The following is a 7,590-nucleotide window of genomic DNA, read 5'->3' on the forward strand; positions in this document are numbered from 1 at the left end:
AAATAGTTTCAGCCCCAGCCTACAGACTACCTTCTAATGAAGAACTGGGAACTGAAAGATGATCTATGGATTCATGCTCAATTTCATGTAGATTAAATTAAACAGTTGCTATATAATTCAAAGCATATTGTGTTTCTTAATGGCATAATTTAATTTTTTTTAAATTTCAAGGCATGTGGACACAAGGTTTAGGTTCCAGATATAGAACCTCAATGAAAATATCACATTTTCAGCCTGATCTCTTGAGAACCAATATGAATTCAATCAACCAAGTGTGATGTGATTGAATGTATGAATGCTAACCCCGCCCCTTTAACCTTCGCATTCCTTCCCATGAGTGCAAATTGTTATGACTTTGCAAGTGTGAGACCATGTTGGCATTACAGGACATCTCTTTCTTAGAATATTTAGCTAAACCTAAAGTACTTTCACATATTCACACATTTTCTGTGAAAATATTACAAGGAAGTATCCTCAAATAACACACAAAGTTCACACACAGGACCATCTTCACTTTTCCCGGGTTAGTTATACAAATAGTGAACCACAGTCACAGCTAATGTACCCACCTGTTATCATTAAACATTCATCTGACAGACTAATAAACCCCTGCACTCTGCAAACTTCAGCAGAAAATTTAACAGGTTCTCCATTTCTTCATTTGCCTGAGTCTTGTGTGCTGTTCATATTAAATGTATAGAATAAAATCCTCCAAAGCTTTGAAACTTGAATTTATGCTTTCATTATATCTGATGTATGCTTTTCCTTGGGCCAGGTATGACATGGGATGCTTCAAATCCAACATCTCCAAATAAAAAGAAGAATGTATAATTATTTGCTTCTAATACCTACAAGTGATAAAACAGATAGAGGAGCTAATATAGATATAGGCAGAGAGTTTAAACCAGAGGTTTGAATCAGTGTATTGGATAATTAATGGCCCAAACTAAGTCAACTGGGGCCTTTAAGAAGTACAATATAATATACAGTTCACAGAAAAATATACAGGAGCCAATGCCAATAGTCAATGAAAATCTGAATTGTAAAAGCAAAAGTTGTAAAATATGTATTTAACTTCTAAATGTATGTAGATATTGTTCCAATATTGTTCCATTTGATGTCAAACTTTTTTTCAACATTGCATACAGTATTATAGACGCGTACATACATACACTCCCGTGTATCATAAAAAAAAGCTTTATACAAGCTTTTATTGGACTAAATTACACGACACTGAGATGTTATGCACATTATATTTCCTAAGAGCCCATTTTTACAAATTAAATCATTTAAATCATTCAACATGCTGTAGATGACTCCATGGCACTGTCTCAGAGGTGGTGATAGAGAAACTTTATAACTCCAATATTCAATCCCATAGCAATATTCTCTAGCATTTTTCTGGGTAGAAATCACATATATCCCAGTAAAACTCTGGAGAAGAGTGCTACAGTTTGCTTGGTTACCCAAATAAGAGGTACATGCAAAATATATAATGTAGCTTACCAAAGAACCACATAATACGAGTAAAAACATTTTAAGATACTTTATAAATTGACTTCATAAGTTGTTTTTAAGCTCATGCACTGTACATAAAAGGAGATATATGAAGTTGTATATTAGGTAGGTATATATATATAATTTGACAGAGGCCTTTATCCAGAGTAACTTACAGAGAGATTCAGAGCTTAGAAATCACTATCAAAAAACACATCCTCATGCTAGTTCAGTAGGTCAGGGACTAAGAGTACCATGAGTCTTAAAACCCAGCTGGGGAGGTTAGTACAGTATGAATTAAAAAAAAAAAAAATTATAATGTTACTTCCTTGTACCTTGAGAGATAGTGGGGCCAATTAAGCAGTGCTAGAGGATCAGAGGGAGTGTGGTGCAGACTGGGGTGTGATGAGTGCTTTGAAACTTGAGATGCAACTGTATAAAAAGGGGTTGTTCCTGCTATCACTCATAGCAGCCATAAACAGTCGCTCCCTCACCACCCTCTCTTTTTTCTCTCTCTTGAAATTAATAAACATACATCTGATGTAATAAACATACATCTGAACTCATATTCTCCTCTTCTCCTTGGTCTACCTGATGAGCATCTGCTGTTTTCCGAAGCACGTTAACATGGTAAATCCAATGATACACTGTAGTATTGCTTGGATATTCAAGGTCTCATAACCATGGTTTGGTTTTTGACTTCACATATTGGTATAATCATAAAAAAAATGCTAAAATGTTGTTTTATGCTCAGTGATAACAGTCAGCAGATGGGCCAAGGCCAGAAGTGGAAATACACACCACACACACACACACACACACACACACAAACACACACACACACACACACACACACACAGACCAGAGCAGGTGAAATGGGAGACCTTTAATAGTATGTGATGCAAACAGAAAAGAACATTAACTGATAAATACACCAGCTTGCATCTCTCATACCACTGAGAGATCTGTTTTTAAAGAGGTCATGCCCCTCCCCTAATGAGGCATATCCTTCCCTCATAATAAAGGGGAGAAGCACCCAAACGGGTCATGCAATGCCTTTAGGCCATCGCAGCTTCAATGTACAGTAATTATTAAAGCAGACATGTGCAGAAACAATTTTGGGGATCAGGGGCTTGGGGAGAACAAGGGCACCCCAAGCATCCAATAATAATACTACATTTACAGTCCAACTACAGCTGTATGATTTTAAAAACATGCCTTAGAGCACCACACTGAGAGGAAAATAAACCACATTGTAGACTGTAACATAGTAACAGCCTCCCCCTCCCGCCACCCCCAACAAACACACACCAAAACTTTTTTTTTTCCTTAATAATATGCTTAACTGATGCAGTGAGATGTGGTCAAGTAGATTTTATGCCAGTGAGGTTTGCCTTCCACAAACGTCTTACTTCAAACTTGCCTTATGTTTTCTTTGATTCATTTTTTTATTACTCAAACCAATACTATCATTCTAAACATTGTGTTTAACCTTAAGACATCCATTGCAAGTTAAATTCTCATTAGAAAAACAATCTAAAACCAACCTACTAAAAAATGTGTGTGCAAGTGTATGACCATACTTCAGCTAAATGTATATATGTTTTTCATCACCCCAAAGTCGTTTCCAATAACAGTATGCCCTGAAATGTTTTATTCCTCTTATACCACAGCAATTTGCCAATGATTATAAAGATTTAATTTATTAATTAACCACACTTCATACATTTTAAACATTTATAGTTACATGTAATGTTGTGCAACATCCATGAGACAAGTTAGTTCCTGTTGTCACTTAAGTTATAGCAGCTATCAACAGTCATTCCATTACCAGCTTCTTTTTTCCCCCTCTCTTTTGAAGTTAATAAGACAAAAAAAAAAATGCAGGTTGTCATGTTAAAGAGAAACTGGAAAGTGCAACTAATTATCTGACTTGGTTAATCTACTATAATTTAATTAACACTGCAGAATTATGGCAAATGCTGTTTTTACAATGATTTCATTTTTGTCATTATATATTATTTAATTCTTAGGTAAAAGGTTAAATTAACTCTAAATTTTGTAAGCTGGTTTATTTATTATTATTTTTAAATTTGAATTCAGATTATTGGTCTTTTTTTGACCCAGGCATTAGATGGTCCATACATTCCAAAAAAAAAAAAAAGTGAATTGTCAATGATTTACCTGTTACCTAGTTACCTGATGATATCTCCTGCACTATGGTGATGCACACCACTGTGACAGGATGGAGCTGACTGAGGTGACCCCAAAGTGGTCTCTACAGAGCAATGAAATAAAATGAAAGGGTTGACCAAGCTGGTCAAACCCAATATCTATATCCCTGAGGTGAGGGGATCCCTAAGCCAATTCCCCTTTGTGTATGTGAAGAGAATCTATAGCGTAGAGCATGTGTGCAGTAAAAAAATCATTACCACACACCAATATCAGCATTACAGAGCAAGATAAAGTCACATGATGCTGTATTTATCACATTATCCAGGCACAGGAACACAACTGTGTGCAGTAACACACAGAAAATTAATTAAGGATGTTCAAATCTAAGTCCATTTGTAGCATCTTTCTAAATTCCATATATTCTTGGACTTTAGAAAAATATTACAAAATCTTCTCATACTTCTGTGCTGTGACAGTATGGATCCTTACATTTTAGTAGTTCCAATACCACTGAATTTTGCAATTCATTAGAAGTTTAAAAGATAGGTTTCCTTAGCTGATGTAGCAGTGTTCAACAGTATTTCACTTTCTTCTTTCGGGCTGTCTCTTATGTCCCAGTTTTAAAACCACTATGGTGGACATCAGAAAAAACAAAACAAAACAAAACAAAAATAAAAAAAACAAATGCAGTTGGCTGGCTTAACGTGCCTTGGAGGAAGCACATGTTAGCCTTCACCCTTCCCAGTTGGTAGCTCTTGTGTGATTAAGGGAAAGCTGGCTGGTGGGTGGGAACTGGCATGGGAACAAATTAGGGAGAAAAAACAGCTCTTCGCATACTCTGTACAGATCTCCATACAGAATTCATTAAAACATACTTATGTACAGGAACATAACAATGCTAATTTGTTTACTTGGAGTGTGTATGGATGCCATGGGTACAGTATGCATTCTGAGCTAGAATAATCAGGACACAGTTGCACACCTAAATGCGTAGTAAGTATATTTAGTAATTCCCCAGATGCATTATTTTGTTTGTGGTTTTAAAATCAATAGAACATGCATAATGCTGTGAACCAAGTAGCTGAATTAACGTAAAAAAATAATGTCTTTTTTCCCGCCCAATATTCCCACATTCATATTCTGTCATCCGTAAAGAAGAAAGATCTTTTGACCTACAACATATGTTGTTGTTTTGTAGCATATAGCACTGCAGAGTGGCATGCGTGGGTAAAAATAGATTGGGGCTACTCATTTCCTGACAACTTTCCCAAACAGCAAAGGTACAAATGCAGCTGGATCCAATACATTTTTCAACCATAAAATGCTTTGTGTTAATTACACAGAACTGGCTGCATGCGCCCCAAACACAGAACACTGGTAAAATGTTAAAGCTCATTAAGCCTGATACATGACACACATGTTCAAGACCACTGCAGGTCTTCCCCCACATGGAGGAAGTGCATATAATAGGGGGACACATTAAACACTTGTAAATTAAGGGACCTTATATGAAATCTAGTGAGCTTAAGTCTAGCTGCTTATATTCCCAATGGCTAATTCTTCACAGAAGTTTTAATGACATTTTAATGGGCTAGGAACATGAGTGAAGGGGCTCGCTTTCTGGCTTAATTCTGAAGACAACAGAGCTGCAACCCGTAACACTAAAATATTGCAATTTTTATTTTGTGCTTGAATTGATAACTAACAAATATTTACTACAAGCAACTTGCATTCACAGTGAAGCTCATTAGGTGTTTAAAATGGAGCAAATGAGGTTACTTGTAAATTGAAAGAATTTGAATAGTTACCGGCTATAAAATAAAGGCAGAAGAACACAAATACAGAGAGAGAGAGAGAGAGAGAGAGAGAAAGAGAGAGAGAGAGAACCCTCTTGAGTGTCTGGAAAATCTGGAGCTCGTAATGTCAGATTTTTATGGAGGCTATTAAACCATCTATTTACAGTGGCCGGCTGATCTAAACACCCAGAAAAAATTACGACCCTGATTCTGGATCAGTTCAAGGTGGTTTATGGGGCACCGCAATAACCCAAAAGAAAAGCACCCCAGTTTAAATCAGATTTTTGGAGGTCAAACATCATCTAAATTTTTAACGATACACACTAACATTTTAATTGATTCAGTGTAAAAATTCAGCATTATAACTGTAGTCTTGCTCTTTCATGCCTTTACACTATGAAGGCTTATAAAAATGTACTTGGTGCTTATTTTTCTTGTAGTATTTTTCTGTTTTTATTGTAATGTGTCATGTGTAATGTGGTTCTTGTAATGTGTTTTTCTTGTAATGTCTAATGTGTTACTTTTAATGTATTACACTGCAGTTCATTTACATCTACATAGTTGAAGCAGAACTGATAGAAGTGTAGTAAACTTTTACAAATACAAGCTGCTCTGCTGCATTTATTAAAGCCTGACTCAAATGCTGAACTTTAAAAGCTGCCAAAATTGCTGGACTTAAAAGCAAAACAATAGAAGTAGATTTAACCAAGATAAGACCCATCAAGCTAGCCAAGGAATCCTGGTTGATATCTGGGATATATTGACTTTCTTTTCTTTAACTCTAATTGCACACTCAGTTTCTTCCATGTTGAAACAACAAAGGTGTCCTTGCTCTCCTGCATGATTGAATGAATTTGATGAGGCCAAACAGACTACTTTCTTGTCACATACGATAGGCTGGTTCATGTTACTTACAGAAAGAACCACTTGGACAAATTTGGGTAGGTAACAAAATACAATCTCTTCTAACACAAGCTAAACTAAATGAGGATATTCATAAGGACACATCAGTCAGTCTTTGTGAAAGGAAATGGGAATTAACTGAGCTTGTCTATTACTTAATGAAAAGTTTTAAAAGAAATGACCTTGAACTCTCTCAGTAAACTTTCCCATTCAATCCATCAAACATTGTTGTAAGTAAGGCACTGTAAACTCTCAGCAGTAATGGCTGGATATGTGGTGCCGGTGACAGGATTTATGATAAATGTAAACTCGGCTGCAAATGCTCTCATTGTTATGTTATTTTGCTGAAAGTAAGTAGGAGTAGGCAATTTGACATTTCATTCTCCAGGGCTCAAAGTGCTATTCTGTTCAGTTGTGGTTTAGCTCAATTTAACAGATTCCTTGGCTGTGATACTTTTTTAGGATAAAGATATCATCCTACATCTTTATGAGACACTAAAGCTTTTGAATGAAAACAGCTCAAGGCCTTAAACCACCTTTTGCACATGCAGCATCTGTGCTTTTTTTATGTAGCATATAGTTTTGGGTATGACAAATTAAACTTTTGTGCTTGTATGCATTTCCAAATTCTATGGTATATTGTACAATAACTGAGTGGAAAACAGTACAGAAAATGATGACTCTCATATACCATTATAAAAGACACAGAGGGGAGTTTAAAACATCTCTGCAGTTTAGAATGAATTAAGTCAACCATGCTGCACCCAAGACTTTTTTTTTTTTTTTGCAGCACATTGTACTTATTTAGGTTCTAACCTGAAAGCTGACTCACAAATGCCCTATATGGATACACTTTTCCCTGTAATTCATTGGTTTTCATGATGATCTCTTGTAAAATTACTTTATTACTGGAACCTATTGATCAAACAAACCACACACATCTGTATCTGAACTACTCATAGCTTTCAGCAGGATTATTCATTTAATAATAACACATTCCCACTTGTGTGTGGGGGAAAAACAGGCTTGCCTTGATCACTGATGGATACTGTGATGATGTAATTGAACAAAACCACATCATAGCTCATTAACCAACCCTAGCATACTGTTTCCATTTAGTTGCTGAGGTAAAGGATGCAGTAAGACTTGGGTATTTGTTGCCCTGGCGGAGATATATGAGATAAGGGCATGGGATTGCAGCAAGAGAGAAGAACAAATT

The sequence above is a fragment of the Pangasianodon hypophthalmus genome, chromosome 23, assembly GCF_027358585.1.
Source record: "Pangasianodon hypophthalmus isolate fPanHyp1 chromosome 23, fPanHyp1.pri, whole genome shotgun sequence".
Lineage (NCBI taxonomy): Eukaryota > Metazoa > Chordata > Actinopteri > Siluriformes > Pangasiidae > Pangasianodon > Pangasianodon hypophthalmus.